Raw genomic sequence first — 21417 nt, 5'->3', positions numbered from 1 at the left:
AAATGCACATTTTTTGGCATATTTTTATTACTTCTCATAAGTTCCCAGGGCCAAAAAGTGAAGAAATGCATATGTAAATTCTGAATACATACTGCTACATAGATTACTAAGCATCCAAGTTTCAATACTTTAAGCAATGTATGAGTATCTATAATTTCCCCTTAGATTTCCCAGCACTGTGTGACTGTGTGTGTGTGTGTGTGTGTGTGTGTGTATATATATATATATATATATATATATATTACACATTCATGGTTTCACTAATTCTTCTCTTACATTAATTTGATTACTAGTGAGAGCGATCCCCTCTTTTCTGTCTCTCGGTGTTGTTATTGAGGTTGTCCCTTCATGATCTCTATCCTCTGGTTTTTGACCTTTTCATGCTTTTCATCTATGATTTGCACAAAATGACAGATAAGCTTATAGGCAAGCTTATCAAATTCAGAGTGCTTAGGATGCAGGAAGAGAGCTAATATGCCTTCTGAAGTACCATAAACAACTACATTTTTTTCAAAACTATAATCTCAAAGAAACAAGAATAAAGTCTAAACCTGGGGTCTACAACCTCTGTTTTAGAAAAGAACCGTGAAAGAACTCTATCATAATAACAGCAGATGCTTATGCTTAAAATCAAGGGGGCTTCATTTAGCAATAGGCTTTAAATGAGGCACAGCAGGCATATGCCTCCCCCTGTAATTGTGAGTTACAGTTGTATTAATAATCAGTGTAATCTGCACTCCTTAGACCATTCCTGGAGCATTGCGGATGGTTCTGAGACTGTGGTACCCTGGAGTCATTCCTGGAGGTTGATTAGAATGATGAGGTCACTCAATAATATGACAAAGTCATGAGAAGAATGGAAGAATAACTTAGGATGTTTTACCTGGAAAAAAAAAGTCAATGTGGGATGTTAACAATGACCTGCAACTATTTTCATCCAGAATGTTCTCTGGGGTTCTAAATAGAGCATGTTCTAAATATTGTCATTATATAATTAGAATAATGTATCACCCAGGCAAATAAAATAGAGAAACTTCTTCCTTTGTGGATAAGCATATTGTCACAGTGGAATACAGCATGTCAAGGGCAGTGACACTCGGTTTTGTTCTTCATCTTTTTTGGTCCTCATTTTGCACAGTTACTTCAGAAGCATGCATTAGTTCCCAATAAATGCATTAGGCCCAATAAACTACCACCGCACAGCACATCCAGTGCCTGGTTGATGGTACATTTTTGTTGTGATAAAGCTACCCTTGTCCATATGTTTAGCCTCCTTCCTACAATAGCAGACCCGAGTAGGGGGACTAAAGGCTGCATGACATGCAAAGCCAAAATACTTGTTGCCTGGCCCTTCACCGAAGAAGTTTGTCAAACACTGATCTACAACAGTTTGAATAATCAATTTCCCAAGACCAAGATCTACTATGGTAGCACTAAGGATTGAAAAGGTAAGGGCTATTTATTTGAAAAGCAGACTTAGGAAGAGAGAATTTTACCTCCTAAGGTATTACACTAATTGTCTTCATTCCTATGTCACCATTACACATGTACATGCTAGAACATGCCTGAAGTCAAACAGCTCCAAGAAGAGTAGCTTAGTGTCTCTTAGAACCCAATGCAGACTATAGGTCAGCCTCAGAAATATTCTCCAACCAAGAACTGAACACTGAATACCATATGAGTATTTTGGTTACCATTTTCTCTGTTTGCCCTTCTCTGTGCGCATCTGCTATGGCCTCAGTGAGGTTTTCCAACAAGAATGCAGGCAGGTGTTCATTGAGTCCCCAAACTGTTACACTGATGAGATGAAGAAGCTGGAAAGTTGATGCCACTATGGTTTGTACTGCTTTGGGGAAATAATTAAATTAGATTAGATTAGATAAGGTCATTAAAGAATGACCTAAGGTTGAATCCTATTTGTTTATGAAGTCAAGGAAACAAATACATGTATGCTTCTGCATGTGATAAAACTGAGGTCTGGGAGGTACTTGTAAGAACCTGCGTCATTCCTGGACTTTGAACCTCTAGAATTATGGGCCTGAATAAACCATTTTTTCCTTGTAAAGTAGCCTGTCTCAGGTATTCATCATAGTAATGAAAATGGATAAACATGATATCCAATTTATTTCATCTTTTATACAAACTTTTCATCAAAAGATTATACTAATAAAATTTCATTTGTTTTTTTTTAAGTCCAGTCTTATGATGAAGCCCTAGTTGACCTGGAACTTGCTATATAAATGAGGCTGGTTTTGAACTTGCAGTGATCCTCCTGCCTCTGCCTTTAGGATGCTGATATTATAGATGTGAACCACCAATCTTGAATGTTCATATAGTGGGATTTTGTTGGTTATTTGTTTGGTTTGTCGTTTTATAGTCCAGATAGTTACATAAAGCTTAAACAAAGAAAACTGTGATGATTGGGAAATTTCATGCTCTGGAACTATTTTTTGTGATTACAGTATCATAAACAATTCATATCTCAGCTTAGCCACAAATTTAGCTATAAAGTAAGGCATGTGGACTGAGCACCCACTACAGCAGTGCCGAGCAGGCAGAGAAACAATGGTGCATGTGACAGCACATGGTACCTGACACTTCTCAAAAACATCAGAAAGCATCCAGTAGGCATGATGAGTCACAAAGAAAAGTCTATTCCATCTCTAGACTCCGTCTTTAGGGGCTTAGTGCAGCTGCTATTTTAGATTATAGATAACAGAAAATGGGAACACTTTGCCCCTTTTTCACACTTTTGGCCTCCTAGGACACCTGGAGACTGGAACATAGAGATTCTGCAGGTAAGTTTCTTACATGAGAAAATGGTGGCTCAATCTTTTTCAAGGTGACAAAGTTTGATATATGATCTAATTTCTTCCTTCCTTCTTTTCTTTTATTGAAAATATATTTTTTCACACAATATACTTTGATTATGGTTTACCCTCCCCCAGCTCCTACCAACTCCATCCCATCTCCCCACCCACCAAGTCCATGCCCTTTCTTGAGCTTTCTCATTAGAAAACAAGGTAGACGTAATAACAATGATGATGACGATGCTAATACAAGCAGGTGTATAACATCATCAACAACAAAATAAGATAAAATAAAGACAAACTAGAATAGGACAAAATGAACACAAACAAATTTTTAAAAGAGCCAAAGAAAAAGCACGAGAAACACATATAGACACAGAGACATATATTTACACACAGAGAAATCTCATAAAACCACAAAACCAGAAATCGTAATATATAGACAAGTGACCTGGAAAGTTAAAAATAAAGAAAAAACATTATGAAACAAAAAAAAAACAAACAACAATAACAAAGTTCCTAAAGTACCATTGAGTTTGTTTCATGGTGGCCATCTATGTCTGAGCATAGGGAGTGTGTTCATTTCTCCTCTCAGTGCCAGGACTCACCTGGCCCAGACCTGTGCAGAGCCTGTATATGCTATTATAGTCCCTGTGAGTTCATATGCACTTCATTCAGATGGTGCAATGGTCACTTCTACAACTTTTGTGCCACTATGCCACTAGCATTCTCTTACAGGCAGGTCACCATTGTAGTGCTAAGGTTTTACGTTTGGCTTTTCCTCTAGAAGCACAGAGTATGTTCCAGTACCATAGAGGCTAGTCAGTAGGAACGAAGGTCCCAGGTAGGCACCAGCTTGACTTCTCCATGTTCAATGAATTATGGCAATTAAGGCCAAAGGGACTCACCATTAGTTTGTGGTGAGCAACCAATAGCCTTTGTGATAGCTTGGTTTGGGGAGGTTTCCATGAGAACCCTTTGACTAGCAACTTAATTAGTTGGAATTCTGCATATTAAAGGTTTTATTTGGTGGTGAGATATGTCTAGTTGGGCTTTGTCACCCCTTTATTTTGTGATTTCATTTAAATCTCTACCATATGCATATATGCTTTAAGAGACTCCTACTGTATTAGATTTCCATATGACCCCTCAAGTATCTTAGTTTTAGCTACCCCTCCTGTATTTGTTCCCTTACCCACCTCTTCCTTCCCACTTGCCATTCAATTGTAATCCCCTGCCCTATCCATTCAGAACTATGTATTCTATTTTCCCTTCCTGGGGAGGGTCTTCTCTCCCTACAAGTTTCTCTCTCTCTCTCTCTCTCTCTCTCTCTCTCTCTCTCTCTCTCTCTCTCTCTCTCTCTCCCTCACTCTCTCCTTCCCTCCCTCCCTCCTCTGTGGTTATACTAATTGTAGCCTGCTTATGGAATACTTAACAGCTAATATCCATGTAATAAGCAAATACAAACCATAGTTGTCTTTTCAAGTCTAGGTTACCTTTTTGAGCTCCGTCTATTTACCTTCAAATTTCATGATTTCTCTGTTAGTTGTTGTTATTGTTGTTGGGTTTTTTTTGTTTTTAATAGCTGAGTAATATTTCATTTTGTAAATGCACAATTTCTTTGTCCATTCATTGTTGACAGATATCTAGGCTGTTTCCAACTTCTGGGTATTATGAATAGAGCAGCAATGAAAAAGTTGAGCAAGTGTCTCTGTAATAGGATGTTGTATTAGTTAGGGTTTTACTGCTGTGAACAGTCACCATGACCAAAGCAAGTCTTATAAGGGACAACATTTAATGGGGCTCGCTTGCAGGTTCAGAGGTTCAGTCCATTATCATCAAGGTTCCAGTATGGCAGCTCGAGATGAGATGCAGGCAGATCTAAGAGTTCTACATCTTCACCTGAAGGCTGCTAGCAAAAGACTGACTTCCAGACAGCTAAGAATACGGTCTTAAAGTCCACACCCACAGTGACACACCTACTCCAAAAGGTCACACCTACTCCAACACCTTTTAATAGTGCCACTCCCTGGACCAAACTTACACAAACCATGACAAATGTAGAGTCCTTTGGGTATCTGCCCAAGAGTGGTATATCTGGATCTTGGAGTAGATCTATTCCCAGCTTCCTGATGAACCACCATACTGATTTCTATAGTGCCTGTACAAGTTAACACTGCAACCAGCAATGTGTGACTGTTGCTCTTACATCACATGCTCACCAGCATAAGCTCTTACTTGTTTTATTGATCTTAGCCATTCTGACAGATATAAGATGAAATCTCAAAATAGTTTTTATTTGCATCTCCCTGATGACTAAAAGATATTGAACATTTCTTTAAATATTTCTTGGCCAGTTGAGTTTCATCTTTTAAGAATTCTCTGTTTAGATCTATGCCCCATTTCAATTGGGTTGTGTTCTTGATGTCTAGCTTTTTTTTTAGTTCTTTATATATTGTATATATTAGTCTTCTATCAGATGTAGAATTGGTAAATATTCTTTAGTCTGCTGCTTTGTCCAAATGATGGTGTCTTTTGCCTTACAGAGCCTTTTGGATTCATGAGTTCCCATTTATTAATTGATCTTAGTGTCTGTACTATAGGTGTTCTGTTCAGGAAGTTGTCTCCTGTGCCCTGAGTTCAAGTCTATTCCCCACTTTCTTTTCTACCAGATTCGATGTATCTGACTTAATGTTGAGGTCAGGTTAGGGTCTAATATTAATTCAGGATATTTTTCCTGACTACTGCTGTGAAGCCATAAGTGTCCATACAAATGCCTGACCTCTTGTTACAGAAGAGACTGCTGAATGTTCAGACAAGTCTACCAGTGAAGGGCATGGGTCCTTTGTGTAATTAAGAGGTGTACCAGAGTCAAGGATTTCCTCTGTGCTTGTAGTACTGTCATCTTTAGATACATATCATTGGGATTTGAGGTTCTAATTTTTACTTCCCTGTATTTTGTGTATAATAATGAGATCTTCATTCACTTACAACTCTACTTACTTATCCTACATGTTTCTGCTGTAGCATAGAAGGCTGAAAAGATGCTTTTGTTACTCAGTGGTGCCAATTAATAAGCAGGGTATTTTACCACATTAAGGGAAATATGAAAAACAAGGAAAAATGACACAAAACCTTCTGTACTTTAAACTGTAGGAGTGACCCTCAGTAAAACAATGTAGATTTTCCCATTTTTAAAATTGTGTATGTGTGCTTGTCATGTGCATTCAAGTGTGTGGGGGGAACCAGAAGAGACTATAGGATTCCTGTAAGTGGAGTAACTGGCAGTTAGTTGTGAACTGACAGGATGGTGGAAACAGAACTTGGGTCCTATCTTAGTTAGGGTTTTACTACGGTGAACAGACACCATGACCAAAGCAAGTCTTATAAGAACATCTAATGGGGCTGGCTTATAGGTTCAGAGTTTCAGTCTATTATCATCAAGGCAGAAGCATGGCAGCATCCAGGCAGGCATAGTACAGGATGAACTGAGAGTTCCACATCTTCATCTGAAGGCTGCTAGCAGAATGCTGAGTTCCTGGCAGCAGAAAAGTAGTCTTAAAACCCACACCCACAATGACACACCTACTCCAACAAGGTTATACTTCCTAATAGTGCCACTCCCTAGGCCAAGCATATACAAACGTCTAGAAGAGCAACATTCTTAACCATTGAGCCATATCTCTACCACTTACCATGTATATATTTTTAATGTATAACAGGGACTTCTGCTTTGATAGAGGAGAGGCCTTAGCTGGAGGGGGTTGAAAATGCACAGAAATGCTGTATTTGAATGTTCACTACATTTTAATAATCCACACAGTTTACAAAACTGTGAATACCCAGCTGTCCTTTAAAAGGTGCCACTCTCTGTTACTGCTGGGTCCACATTACAACATGATCACTGGTTCATAGCTGAAGAGTGCTTTGTACTCTGTGTGTCCTCACTAACAAGTTGTGGACCACAGACTGAAACACCAAGGCTCAGCCAACCACTAACCATGTTTGAATTATTTGAACCTCCCTACCCACCTTTACTGCCAATCCAGGAATGGAAACAACATTTGGGATCTTGGAAAAACAAGCCACGTATTAGACCTAACAAGATACTGGTCTCTGATCCTCATAGTTGAACCTTTCCATGGTGATAGTAATACATTTATATGTCTTTACCATAGCATCTTGAAACTGGTCTTCTACTTTTATTTATTTGTTTGCAAATAATTTGGTGATTAGTTATAAGGCAAACATCCCTATAAGCCATCTGTTCTTTTAAAAATGAGAACAGATTGAATGTTAAAACTACTCTTTTGATAGGGAACCAAAATAGAAGAAAAAGAAAAGAAAAAAGAAACAAAGAAAAAAGAAAGAAGCAAAGAAACAAAGAAAGGAAGGAAGAAAGGAAGGAAGAAAAAGAAAGACTAAATGACTGGTTTCTTCAGTTGCGCGTGCAGTGTGTGTGTGTGTGTGTGTGTGTGTGTGTATGTGTGTGTGTGTGTGTGTATTCCCTACTATCTTCAAATAACAAAGTTCTTTCTTTTCTTTGTAATTTATTAAAGATATTCACTCGGCTGATGCTGTCCCATTGGAGATGCCATCTTAACACCTGGCAAGGTGCCCGTGACCCTTACATATGTTACTGTTGGTCCAATAAGGATAGAAGGTAAATTGTTAGCACACAACACCAGGATTTGAGGTTAGTTTCTTCTTCCAGTAGGAATTCAAAATGGCGGGGACAATCTGCATAGCCCAGATATGACTGGACCGGATGTGAAGAACATTGAAACCTAACCAAGCCTCCTACACCCTAAAAAATGTCACTCTGTAATTCACATATAGTAGCCTAAAGAGCTTTGGGATATTAGAAGGCTGCTTATCACAAGCCAAGCCCATTTAAATGGCCGACATCCGTTCTTACTAATGCCACCAGAGCCTTTCTGTGTTGCTCACCTGTTGGATAATAAGTGACTAAGCATGACACACGTTAGTGAAATCATAGAAACTACCATTCGGATGCAGTTTCCTGAAAACCTAAGTAGTTGCGTGTGACTTGTACTGGGGGATAAGATAGGAAATCCATTCACCAGGATCTCAGAAGCCTGTTGCTCCAGAATGAAAGCAGTTAAGGTGTTGGGGGAAGTTATACTTCCTGGGCTAGAGAGATGGCTCAGTGAGTAAGAGCACTAACTGGTCTTGCAGAGGACCCAGATTTTGTTACAACACTCACACAATCTCCTGTACTTTCAGTTCCAGGGCATCTTCCTCTGACCTCCGCGGGAAGCAGCACAAATGTGCACCAAAAGTCACACAAGCACGCACACCTACACACAAATTAAAAACAAACAAGCACTATTTCTTTAAAACAAGAAGCACGCTATTCCATGGTTTGGGCAATGTGTGGAGACTTCTGCATTGTTTTAGCTAACTAATTTCTGTTTTACATTAGTAACAGCATTTTAAAATATATTTAAATTGTTTTTCTTTCCAAATTCCTATCTTTGTAGAAAAAAAAAAAAGGTATACGGGGAGAGAAAGGGAAAAAGGGAGTCAGATATATGAAGAGAAAGCAAAATCCTGACAGTTAGAACCTGTGGGTCTCCCTCGGATCAGACAGATTGAGCTCCCTACTGACCTATGAGAGAGAATTGCTCTAAAGTGTGTGGATGGTTTGGAAAGGATCCAGGGAAGCGGTGATTGGAGAGATTGCTCATTTGATGTCGACCTGGAGCTTGCAAAAGGCTCAGGTCCATCTGTCTGTATGTTTGAAACTATGCTATCCTTCTCAGGTCCAAAGTTTCAGACGTCTGCAGGAAAATCCCCCCAACACAAAGGCTGCACCTTCACTTTGGTGGGCCGCTGAAGTGAGCACAGCACTTCAAGGTGAGGCACATATCAGACTCAGGCGGTGCTTCCTGAACTGAGGGAACATGCGAATCACCTAGAGAGTCTTTAAAATGCAGTGAAACTAGAGGTTGGGGTTGGAGTCAGGGGAGAGTCTGCACCCCTGATGTTATCCCATGTGATCTTCATTTCGCAAGTCTGCACACCACACTCTGTTACAAGTCAGTTGCCACAAAGAAGAGTGTGTGGGGTAAAACATCGCTCGGAAGGCTCTATTCTGTTCCTTAAAGTGAGATGGGCATGTCTGCAAAGCAAGTAATTCTGGATAATTTATACCAACACAGAGTTTTATCTGCTTTCTGACATGCAGCCATTGGTTGATGTTACGTAACACTAAAGCAGAGGCGTGGTCAACAGTTCCAGAGGACCCTACACAAAGGCTGCAAAATTAGCACACTTGAAAAGTATCTCAGAAGCTTGGAACGTCTGACAGAGGCCAACTGAAAATGGCTGGAGCCAGGGAGGGGCACAAGCAGAGAGGGTCCAAGGTGACTTGTGGCGTGTTGTAATGTTAAAGAACAGATGCCTAGGTCGAGATTTGTGGTGCTAATTCGATATGTGCAGCATTAAGCTGTATGTGGGAGGAAGCCTGAGCCATGCAAACGATCCAAAGCCCGTACAGTATGCCGCAACAACCCTCCTTCCGCGCAGCAGGCATCCTCTTGAGCTGACAGACCATCTCTCCCGTGGCCTGCTCTCCCACTTGGGAAGTACGCCGTTCTTAGTAGATTATCCCTACTTTTGCTATTGTCCACATGTCTGTCCACTTCTTTGTTCCAGGACAAAAGAACCCAGAAGCCTCCAGCGATCCTCACCTGGGCCTCCCTTCTTGTTTACCTTAAGTCTGTTTAATAAGCTTCATGTTTTAACTGGTTGTTTGGTGGTGGTGGTGGTGGTGGTGGTGGTGGTGGTGGTGGTGGTGGTGGTGGTGGTGGTTTGGTTTGGTTTGGTTTGGTTTTTGGGTTTGGTTTTGGGGTTGGTTTTGATTTTGTTCCTTATAAGTCTTGCAGTTAAGCTTTCTCTGTGACTAGGCTAGACCCTGTGTCTTCAAGATCGAAGGTTTATAGCATGTCTCCATCAAGAGCCTTGTCTTGGAAATACAGGTTTTTAGTTTGGGGATAGCTTCCTATTATGAAGAAAAACAATCAGATTAATTAACTTCTAAAACTGGCAATAATAGATCTAAATAGAAACTACAAAATTTGTGGCTGGCAAATCTATCTTTAGTATGTCTATGCAAATATTTATTGTCTACACGTACTTGTGGTTTTTATATGGCTTACATGCTACCAAACCGACCCATGAGTAGTGAGTAGTCACGCCGATTAAAACAGTTTGGGTTCATAATAGTAACTGGAGTTTTAGGGCAAAAGTCCTGGCTGTGACAGCTCCCAAAGGTTAAGTTTAGTCACCAGTTCCAGTAAGCCAATTAAAGAGACAGATTGACAGTAAGGGACAGAGAGGCGTGTTTAAAATTGTTGCCATGCTGCCAGAGCCAAAGAGAGGTCTGATGGCCCCCTGGGCTGTCTTTAGGATCCTGACTTACTGCCTGGGGTAATGGACTGTTCCTCAGGAGATCATTGTTCCTGTTCCAAAGTGCAGTCACATCCTCAGGGGAAACTGTCCTCAGTTTGGGGGTAGTCTCATTAGTTTCTGCTATTCCCAGAATCCAAGGATTAGGAAAATGACTTATGTTTGTGTTTTCACATGCTTTTTTAGAGAGGTAATCAATCCAAACCAAAGAGAGAAAACAAGGAAGACAAAGGCAGAACTGCCACACTTCCATTCAACCCTCAGTAGAGGAGCAGATATGAAATCCCTGGGGGCTGTTTACACACCTCATCTGTGTTTCAGACAAGGCTGTCTGGGTTTTCATTAAGAAAGAGCCATGCCCCATGCTCTGAAGACAAAAGGAACCATCAAGTGAAAAGATATAAAATCTTATTAGTATGGAATACGTTTTTGGTTTAAAGGGGGCTAAAGAAAAAGAGTAATTAATGCTTTTAAATGAGTAAGGGCCATACATGGTATTTTTGTATAAAAGTAAATTATTATTCCAAAATGAAGACAGAAGTGAGGACAAAACCAAAAAGCTAAGCATGGTCCAGAAGGCCAGAGTAACACCACATACACACACACACACACACACACACACACACACATATACACATACACACACACACACATATACACATACATACACACACACAATTATTAAAGATAAAACTTAAGAAGGTATGTATATAATGTATATAATAAAGTTTACTATAATTAAAGTTTAGTAATAAAGTTCTTTTTTTTTTTTTTAGTGGCCCTGAAAAGGGCTTTTGGTTTCTGAGTGATGGGAAAAAATGGGTAAGCTTAGTCCCCGAAGCCGTAGGCCCTGGCGCTAGAGCACGTAGACCACATAGACCACGCCCAAGGCAGTGACAGTCTTGTGCTTGGCGTGCTCCGTGTAAGCGATAGCATCACGGATCACGTTCTCCAGGAAAACCTTCAGCACACTGCGGGTCTCTTATAAGGCAGAATACTTCTAGTTGTTTATTCATCAGTCAATCTGCTCAAGACCCAAGAAGAGAATTATAAAAGAAGTCTAGAGTGGGACTCTTAGCCACTTCATGCTTAGTTTCAGATTTGTGTTTGGGATGTTCAACCACGGAGATAAAGTAGAGACAATCCAAAATGTCTATGAAAAGTGACTAGTGACATGAGAACAAGTCCAAACAAAAATCTCATCCCTGAAAACAAACCCTCTTCTAGGCAAATATGTATCTGCTATCTTAGAAGAGCCCCAGGCTGAAGAAGACTCTCAACGGCAAGCCAGTCACAGCTGTGGGAAACACACAAACAGGGCCCTGGGGGAAAAGACTGCCCTTGATGGAGATGTAAAAATAAATAACAACAAAAACAGGACTTCAGTCTTTCTGTAAAGAGGAAACCATTGTAAGGTGTGATACCCCACCCTTTGAAGAGAAATTGGGCCTTTGACTCCAAGGATGCTTGCTCTTGAAGACTGGTGATCTCTAAGAATCTCTAGTGAAGCCTTCTGTCTGTCTAGTGACTACAGTCATTGAGCTGTCTCAAGTAAACTCTTGACATGACGGGTTAGACAATATTAATTTTCTTTCTAATGTTGAGGCTTGTTCTCCATCTCTATAGATAGCTTGATACTGCTCACTTAATGAGTTTGCACAATAACTAGTGTTGATGGGAATAATCCAAAGCTAAAGACATTATTGTTGCCAGTCTCTGTTTTGAGATCTGCCCCATACATGGCCTCATAACATGACATAACATGTAAAATCCTCACCCAAACATCCTCAATCAGATTTCACTACTGAGGCTGCAAAGGGTGTGGGTCTAAGCATTGTGGACCTGGGGAGTTGGCCTTTCTTAAAACTCAGGAGGAAAGGATTCATAAAACAGTTGGGTCCTCAATGGAAGAGGCTTTACCAGGTGGCTTTGAGCATAGTCATGGCTGTCAAACTGCTAGACATCAACAGGTAGGGTCAAGTCACTAGGATAAATAGCTGACCCTCTCAACCAAAGGACATACCCTAGCACACAGAGGAAAACCCCTGTCTCGGTGGATCTGCCGAAGACCTCAAACGTCTTTTCAAAAGACATGGTTAAGTAGCACTGGATGTTATGATTCTGCTGTTTCAATAACTTCTGTTCTAGATGAAATTTTTCTCCTTAGTGTTGGAATAATTGTCCCTTGAGGACCCAAACATCTTCTCTGTTCATATTGATCTAAAGAAGATGCCATTCTCAATTTATAACCACCTTTATGTTTTAATAAAGACCCAGGGATCTCAGGGACTACAAAGTTAAAGTGAGGGAAAATGTACTACAGAGCCTGGTGTCCTATATCCTAACAGCAGGCCAAGAGCAGAATCTGCCAACATTCAAATTATAATGGGATTTTCTGTCTTCTAGAACACACCAGCTCCAGACTACTTACAATGTAAGGATTCCAGCCAATTCCTAGTACACAGGATCCAGATCCTCCCCCCAGTAGATTCATAGAGTAGTGTTTCATGGTCCCCCTTTGTCAGGGCCTCTGCTCCCTGAAGTAGTTTCAAGAAGAGGTTCATCATCCTTCAACTCCCAGGCACCTACCACATTGGGCCACTTTTGTCATGGAAAAAACAATGATTTGTCCTTACTATAGCAGTTATTCTGCTTATGGCTTTGCTTTCAACTGGGGAAATTCACTTTATTCCCAGAGAAGTACTTCAGAGGACCCACAATCATGGGATCCACTGGTCTTGCCCTGTTCCCCACCCTACTGAAGCAGCAGGCCTGACAGAACAATAGAATGGCCTGTTAAAGACACAGTTATGGAATTGATTACGTGACAGTAGCCTAGAGGGCTGTGGCAGAATTCTCCACAACGCCATATGTCCTTTGAATGAGCATCCAATGTATAATAGGGTTTTTCCCACAGCTATCTATGACCAAAAGGGCCAGGAATCAAGGGAAAGAAATTGGAATAATTCCACTCACTACTACCCTTAATAACCCACTAGAATAGTGGGCCTCAACCTCAGTTGCAACCTCTTTAGGGATCAAATAGCCCTGTCTCAGAGGTCACATATCAGATATTTTGCATATCAGATATTTATGTCATGATTCATAGCAGTAGCAAAATTAAAGTGATAAGGTGACATTGAGGAACTGTATTAAAGGGTCCCAGCACTAGTAAGGATAAGAACCACTGCTCTAGAAAAATGTTTGCTTCCTATTTCCATGACCCTAAATTCTACTGGCATAAAGAAGTTTGGGTTTCAGATGGGGAAGAATTCCTGCCAGGTTACACAGCAAACATTTCAGTAAACTGCAAGCTGAGACAGTCCCCTGGTCACAGTAGGCTCCTGATGTTCCTTCTTCTTCTTATTATTATTATTATTATTATTATTATTATTATTATTATTATTATTGGATATTTTATGTATATACATTTCAAATGTTATTCCCTTTCCCAGTTTGCCCCTCCTCCTTCTTCTATGAGGATGCCCCCCCTCCCACCCACTCACTCCCACCTCATCCCCCTGGCATTCCCCAACACTGGGGAAATGAGGCTCCTGATGGTCTTAAACCAACAGGCTAAGAAAGGAAATAACAGCATTGTTGGGGGATTCATGGATTAATCTTCCACAATAGAGGTATGAACAATTATGTCTGGAGTGCATGGAATCCCTTAGGGCCTCTTATAGTACTACCATGTCCTATGACAAAAGTCAGTGGAAAACTACAATAACCTAATCCACGCTGGATGACAAAGGGCCCAGACCTTTCAGAAATGAAACTATGAGTCACTCTTCCAGGAAAAGAACCCTGACCTACTGAGGTGGAGGGTGGAGGAAACACAGAATAAGTACTAGAGAAATGTAATTATAAATACCAGCTAAAAATAATGAGGATTATAATTGACAGTATTAAAAAAATAAAAAAAAATTGACAGTATTTCTGCCTTGTTTGGTTAAGAATATAGTTTTTAATATATTTATACTGACTAGGCCTTGTGATAATCACCTGAGATCCTACAGTCCTTTTAAGAAAGCCATTGCGTGCACCTATAGTTTTTCCTCAAGTGGTTTGTGTTCTGAGTCTTACAATCATGTCTTTAGTTTATTTTCCATTGATTCATTGATTCCATTTTCCACTGATTCATTGATTCCATTGTTCATTGATTGCTGCACAGCATGCAAACTAAGGATCCAGTTTCATCTCCCACATGAACACTGACAGGATTCCCTGCATTATCTGTTGGAGAGCTTGTCTCTTTTTCAATGTACGGTTTCCATATCTTTGTCCACATCTAGTGTGTGTAGCTGTGAAGGTTCACTGATCAGTTCTACTCTACTCTTAACCCTCCCTGTCCACACCATGTACTCCTTGTCACTATGACTCTCTCAGATCATTTGAAATCTGGTGCTGTAATACTTAACGTCATTCTTTCTGCCTAGCATTGCTTTGGGTATTTGTGATCTTTTGTGTCTTAACATAAATTTTACGAACTTTTTTTTATCATTACAAAGAACACCACTGTGGTTTTGATGGGGGTTGTGTTGAATTAGTACATCTGTTAACAATTTAACATTTTAAAATTTGCTGATCTGTGAGCACTGTTTACTATATCATTGTGTATGTTCTTCAATTTATTTTGTACTTAAACAATTCCAAAAAAAATTATCATTGTTTGCAAACAAGGCATCAAGTTTCATCTCCAAGAATCCTGGTGACTATGCAAACTTCAATGGCTAATTTTTTAAAAAATTAATCTACTGTTTACTGTCATCTCCTGTGCTCAAAATATTAAATATCATTTTAAAGATTAAAAGAACATAGAGACATGGTGATTATTTTGGTGACTTTATAAGAAATTGTAGAGTGAATGCAAACAAATAAAGTGGTATCTTTTTATAAATTAAAAAGTAAATTAAATTTAAAAAGAGAAAGAAGAAAGGGAAGTTCAAAGCTCAAAAATAATATATATATTCATGATATTCATGTTTTCTTTTCTCTATCAAGTAATATAACAAAAACTAAGATAATATAAAGGTTATCACATTTACTTTGTAAGACACTAAAACACTTAAGAATTCCTCCAGGGACATTGCACTTATTCTAAAATATATAATGAATTTATGATTATATGTGGGATAGTTATATCATGTTAGGCATATTTATCATCTGGTTATTGTTTTCATCTAGAAATTAAGCATGATATAAGGAGACGTGATTGTGGGTTAACAAGGGTGGACTTGCAATAGCTAATCTCTGTTACCAATTCGACTTTATTGATATCCACTAAAACTCAAGCAACTAGGTACATTGATAAGGTTTTCTTGATTGTATATTTTGACTGAACATTGATGGATCTGTAAGTGGGCAGACTTACCCTAAATCTGGGTCACACTTTCTGGTGACAGCCCAGGTGAAAAGACATAGAAGAAAGGAAGGTTTGGCTTTTTGCCTGCCTACTCTCACTCTCATCGATAGGTTCGTGTATTCTGTTGTGGAGGTGTTCCTTTTCTGGTGTCAGAACTAACTTCATCACAATTCCAGTGTAGATTAAAGACCTCTCTAAGAATTTCCCTGGAGATGCCAGGACCACATTAGGACTGTTGAGACATCCAATCCTGTGGATGAACAACTACTGGATTCTTTGCCTTTCTATCGGGAGACAAACATTGTTGAACTCCCAGACTATAGCCCATAAGCCACTCTAATAAAATCCCCTTTTCATATAATATGTGTGTGTACACATATGTATATGTGTGTATCTATGTACTTGTCGTGTGTGTGTGTGTGTGTGTGTGTGTGTGTTGAATTATTGAATATATATTCAATTCTGGTCCCTTAAAGCAGCGATTCTCAACCTGTGGGTCGCAACCCCTTTGGGGTTAAACAACATTTTCACAGGGGTTGCCTAAGACACATCAGATATTTACATTATGATATATAACAGAAAAATTTCAGTTATAAACTAACAATAAAAATAATTTTATGGTTTTGGGTTACCACAGTATGAGGAGCTGTATTAAAGGGTCAGCATAAAGAAGGTTGAGAACCATTGCTTTAGAAAACTTTAAGACAACATCTATCTCTCTTCCTGAAGTGCCTCCCAGGTGTACACACCAATTATGGAAGCATCGATTTTTCCAAAGTTTATCAGAAACACTTTGGGGAACCCATTAAATATACATTTTTAGATTGTACTTCCAGATACTTTAATTCTACTTGGGTGGAGCAAGTTACCTCATTGTGAACAAAAACCTAAAGGGATTCTGATGAAATTGGCCTCCAGACAACACATGGAATAAAGTTTCACCAGGAACTGATGATTATGGTTCGGGGCCTGAATTGTGATTCACCGTGCAGCATTCAATGACAGCAATCCACTGGGGACTCTTCAGCCACATTGCAGGCCTCTACACAGGCTATGGGTATTCTCCTCTGGTTGTATCTCTTTTTCAGCATAAAATAGGCAAAAGGTAAGAGTTCTTGCCTTTGGGATCTAAATGTCTCTATGATGGCTGACTTTAATTGCTGACTTGAGACAATGTAGAAATCATCTGAAAAAGGGAGTCTCAGTGGGGAGTTGTCTGGATAGGTTGAAGCCTTTAGGTATGTAAGTGGGGAATTGTCTTATGTTCCCTTGTAACATAGGCACAGGCGGTTTTCTAGGCAGTTGTCATTCCTCAGCATGGATAGAGAATTGCTTCACAGGGGAAGACAGATTAAGCTTGGAGAAAGTAGTGGCTTATCTTTAGGGATGCAAGAGGTTTAAGGCTGAAAGTCCACTAAACAGAAGCTGGTTTAGGCATTTCATGGGTCTTCTAGGACCTGATCTTTACCTATATGTCCCCTTTGGCTAAGTACCCACTTCACCCCATCCCTACTTTACATCCACACATCCCACCCCATGCCCCACCTCCACCCTACCTCCATGCCTTCTTAAAGTTTTCTCCTGATTCTTCTAGGAACAAGAAGTTGCCATCTCAGGGACCCAATGTTCAGTCCACCTGTCTGCCTGTATCCCTCTAACACACCTTCATTAGAAATGAGACTGGGTGCTGCCATTCTAGCAGGTTGCCAAGTTAATTCCCTGGCACAGACAAAGAACTGAATGACGCATAAGTCTCTCCCTTCTGGATGGCATGGGAGAAACCTAAGAATGGATGTCCTCTAAGCAGATCTCCCTGGGTCCTTCTGTTTCTTTTTTTGGTTTCTTTGTTTAGATACACTGTCTTCTGGGAACAAGAAGCTGCCATTTCAGGGACCTGCTTTCACTTTCCCTTTGTCCTGTGTCCTTCTAAATGAGAAGACCTTTAAATGAGAAGACCTGCTCACTGTGAGTGGTGCTCTCCCCTGAGTTTGTTTCCTGAACCACCTTAGAGACTGGACAATGAACCGAGAATTAGTAGGCAAGCATGTGTTCATTCTCTTCAACTGTGGTTAGCTTCTTCTAGTTTCTTCCTACTGCTTTGACTTCCCTGAAGCAATATACTGCAAGTTGGGTGAGCTAAATTAAACTCTACACCCCCCACCCTGCCCAAATTGCTCTTGCCAAAATATTTTATCGCAACAATTGGAAACAAAACTAGGACAGTCTATTGCACATTTTTCTCTTGAGCAGCCATATTTGTGATATATATGATGGGGACATAGAGTTGCATAAGGTTTCTCATAAGGATTTTTAAGCTGTTCCTAGCATAAGAACATTTCCTTTCTTTTATGCATGATTTGAAGGCACAACTTCTAAAGTCACAAAGAGAAAATTAAAAAACACGAAGCTATCAAAGTGGGTGATAAATTTAGAAGACATGTCTATAAATATCTTCCCAGTTTAAGAACAACACAAACAAGAAAAACATCAAGGGCTATGACGATCAGTTAGATCAGTTCCCTCTTCAAAACAAAACCAACAACCAAAGCCAAAAACCAGCTTGGGGAAGAGGGAAGATGGCTCAATAGATAAAAAGTATTTGCCTTGCAAGCCTGAGAATCTGCGTTTGAATCTGCAGATTCTAAGCAAAGCCAGATGTGGTAACACAAGTCTGTATTCCCGCACTACTACAGCACAGTGGGAAGCAGAAACAGAAGAAGCCTTATCCGTGGAAGCTCATTGGCCACCTAGCCTGGTGTACACAGAGATCAACAACAAAAGAGATCGTGATCTCAAACAAGTTAGAAGGCAAGGAGTGGTTCTGAGGTTGTCCTGACCTTCTATGCATGTCGGAGCAAGTGTGTGTGAGCACTTACAAGGAAAAATAAGCATCAGCTAAGATTTTATCTTGTGTATGGCATGTGTCAGACAAGCCTCTAATGAGTCTCCTCTGGCTTTACAACTACACCGTCTTCCCATCAGAGACAATGTCTAATATTTATAGTGTTGGAAGTTTAACCTGTGTTATATCAGTCCTTTCTGAAGATCTGGTCCATTAAGATGTCTAAAATGTGTGTCCCCTGGGTGTACTTGGATAAGGAGTTCTGCATGACTGCCATGCCAGACACTGTGTCTGTGAATGAAGAATATTCTCCAATAAGCCATGGTGTGTGGAGACAGAGCCTCAGCCCCACTGTGAATGCTTCACACTTCAACAAGCAGTAGAGCAAATTCTGCCTACTCAAATGGAAACGTGTGTGCAGACCACTCAGCCCTACTTAACAACCAGAAGGCACATGCCTGTGATTGGCTTACAGTGGATGCTTAGAGGAAGAGGAACCAAGTTATCAAGTGTTTATTGAGCAGAGAGAGAGAGAGAGAGAGAGAGAGACAGAGGGAGAGAGAGAGAGAGAGAGAGAGAGAGAGAGAGGGAGGGAGAGAGAGAGACAGAGAGACAGAGAGAGAGACAGAGAGACAGAGGGAGAGAGAGAGGGGGGGGGAGAGAGACAGAGAGAGACAGAGAGACAGAGACAGAGACAGAGACAGAGACAGAGACAGAGAGAGAACTGATGCAAATGTTTATCTCTTAGCAAGACCCAAATAGCTATTTTGTTCACTGAGATATATTTAGCTTCTAGGATTGGCCCAGGATATCTTGAAGGAGGTTGCCTAGTCCATTGTGAGATGAACCCACTTGACTGTAACCACCCCCCTCTACACCTCTATTAGCACATCTATGCCAACATCAGTTCTAAATGGGAGTCAGGAAGCTTTCTTGATGTCTGTAACATCAACTATTTAGACCATGTTGCTGTATCTTTCAATAGAAGTTCAATTAGTAAGTCACAACCCGCATATTTTCTTAAAATGACAAAAGGTAAAGAATATTTAGGTTTTTCAAAATAGCACATTAGTAAGCAAGCCTAAGGTTATTTCATGAAGTGGATATTATGACTGTCAAGGGTGGGATGTGGTAAGACGGTAAAAGGGAGAGAAGGAGACTATGCATGTTAGCCAATGGTCCTATGAATATTACATCTGAATAGTGTCTGCCAGAGATTCAGTGATCTATCATTTTTCAAAGGCATTCTATAGCTTTCTGACTTTTCAATTTCAGCATGAATATAAGGTTGCTTAGTGCCGGTTATGCTCTTCTGTTTTTAACAAACTATTGCTTGAGCAATCATGGGTTTTAGGTTCACAAGAACAAGAGGCAAGCCCAAGGGTTTTCCTGCATACTGACTGCATGCACACATGCACAGCCTCCCCTGCTGAACATCTGGCCTCAGAGCAGTACCTTTGTGACAGTGACATTTTACCACCACCCTAGGTCCACAATGTGCATCAGGGCTCTCTCAGTATTATACATTTTATGTTCTTAGAAAAGGCATATGACATAGATCCACTATTATAATATCATACACTGATGTCATTGCCTTAACAACCTTCTTGTCTGCCTATCGACCCACTCCTTTTCATGATCTCTTTCTAGTCTCCATAACCCTTTCTTTTCCCTAATGCCATATACTTGGGATCATCACATATGTTTTCATTCTAGATTGGCTTCTTCTATTTTGTACTGTGCACTTGTGATTCTTAGATACCTTTTCATGGCTTAATAGCTACATTATTCGTGGTTCTGAATTGCCAGAATTGGTACATTGCCAGAACTTACTCCACTTATCAATTTGCTTGTGATCTCAGTTCATTTTTAGTTGTTACATAACAAAGGTCCTGAGACTGGTACTTCAGAAAGGAAGGTTTGTTTTGCTGCGGTTCTCTTCTGTAAACGAAGTTAGGCAACCACATCTAAGGAAGGCCTTATGCTGTAGGAGATGTGTTGACTTTTCAGCCAGCCTGTGCAGATCTTGTCTGCAGGACCTGAGAGAATGGGGCAGACTACAGTCTAAGGTCATTGACAATCTTACTTCAGTTTCAGTGTATTTTTATACATGAATGTGACAAAGAAAGCAATGACCCAAGGAAGGTTGTTTGAGTTCAGAAAAACATGATCAGAAAAACATGTAGATAAATTCCAGTAAGCACATACTAAATATTACCAGAGCAGCCTTTTCCAGAACTTTCTCAGGGCAGAACAACTGAAACATAACTGCCTGACACATTCTATAGATTATATCCAGAAAATATGAAAGTAAGGCAGAGGCCATATGCAGATTCAGGGCACACTGTCCAGATTGGGCTTTATAGCTCTGATCTGACATACAAGAAGAATTAACGTTTATAAATTGAATACAAATGTTTGTCTTAGGAGGCATGAAATCACATCCAAGAACAATCCAGAGAATAGAATGCACCTGAAGTAAAAGGCCCTCTGCTTGTTTTCCTGGACCCTCTTCCAGTTCCCCAAGACTCACCCTGGATCATCCTTTTAACCATGTTCCAACAAGAATAACATCACATTCTCCAGCAGCAAACAGTGGGTGCAGAAGAGAGGTCATGTGGTAAGAGGGAGAGAAAGTGAACCAAGAAACCCAAACGTTTTGGTTGTTGTAGCACATACCTTTATTCTCAGCACTCTGGGAAGGCAGAAGCAGGAGGAGCTCTGTGAGTTCAAGGCTAGTCTAGTCTACATAGTGAATTCCAGGACAACCAGGGCTATAGAGACCCCGGCTCAAAAGGAAAACAACAGAAAAAGAAAGTAAAACTTAATGCCCCATAACATAAGCTGCTTCACTGAGAGAAGCATGAATTCATCTGTAGGGGAAAACTACCAGTGACTTAATTAACCCATAAGGCTCTTAAAGTTTCCAGCAGCTTCCAGCATCACTGCATTCCTTTGAATAGTTA

General features: G+C 40.1%; 1 pseudogene; it reads left to right on the top strand.

Moving 5' to 3' along the window:
• The window catches only part of Calm2-ps3 (calmodulin 2, pseudogene 3), an 84928-nt pseudogene that overhangs the window by 14301 nt on the left and 49210 nt on the right, over positions 1–21417 (top strand).

The sequence above is a fragment of the Rattus norvegicus genome, chromosome 6 (assembly GCF_021556685.1).
Source record: "Rattus norvegicus strain SHRSP/BbbUtx chromosome 6, alternate assembly SHRSP_T2T, whole genome shotgun sequence".
NCBI lineage: Eukaryota > Metazoa > Chordata > Mammalia > Rodentia > Muridae > Rattus > Rattus norvegicus.
Note: the sequence above shows the minus strand (reverse complement) of the source record. Positions and strands in the feature narration are given on the sequence as shown.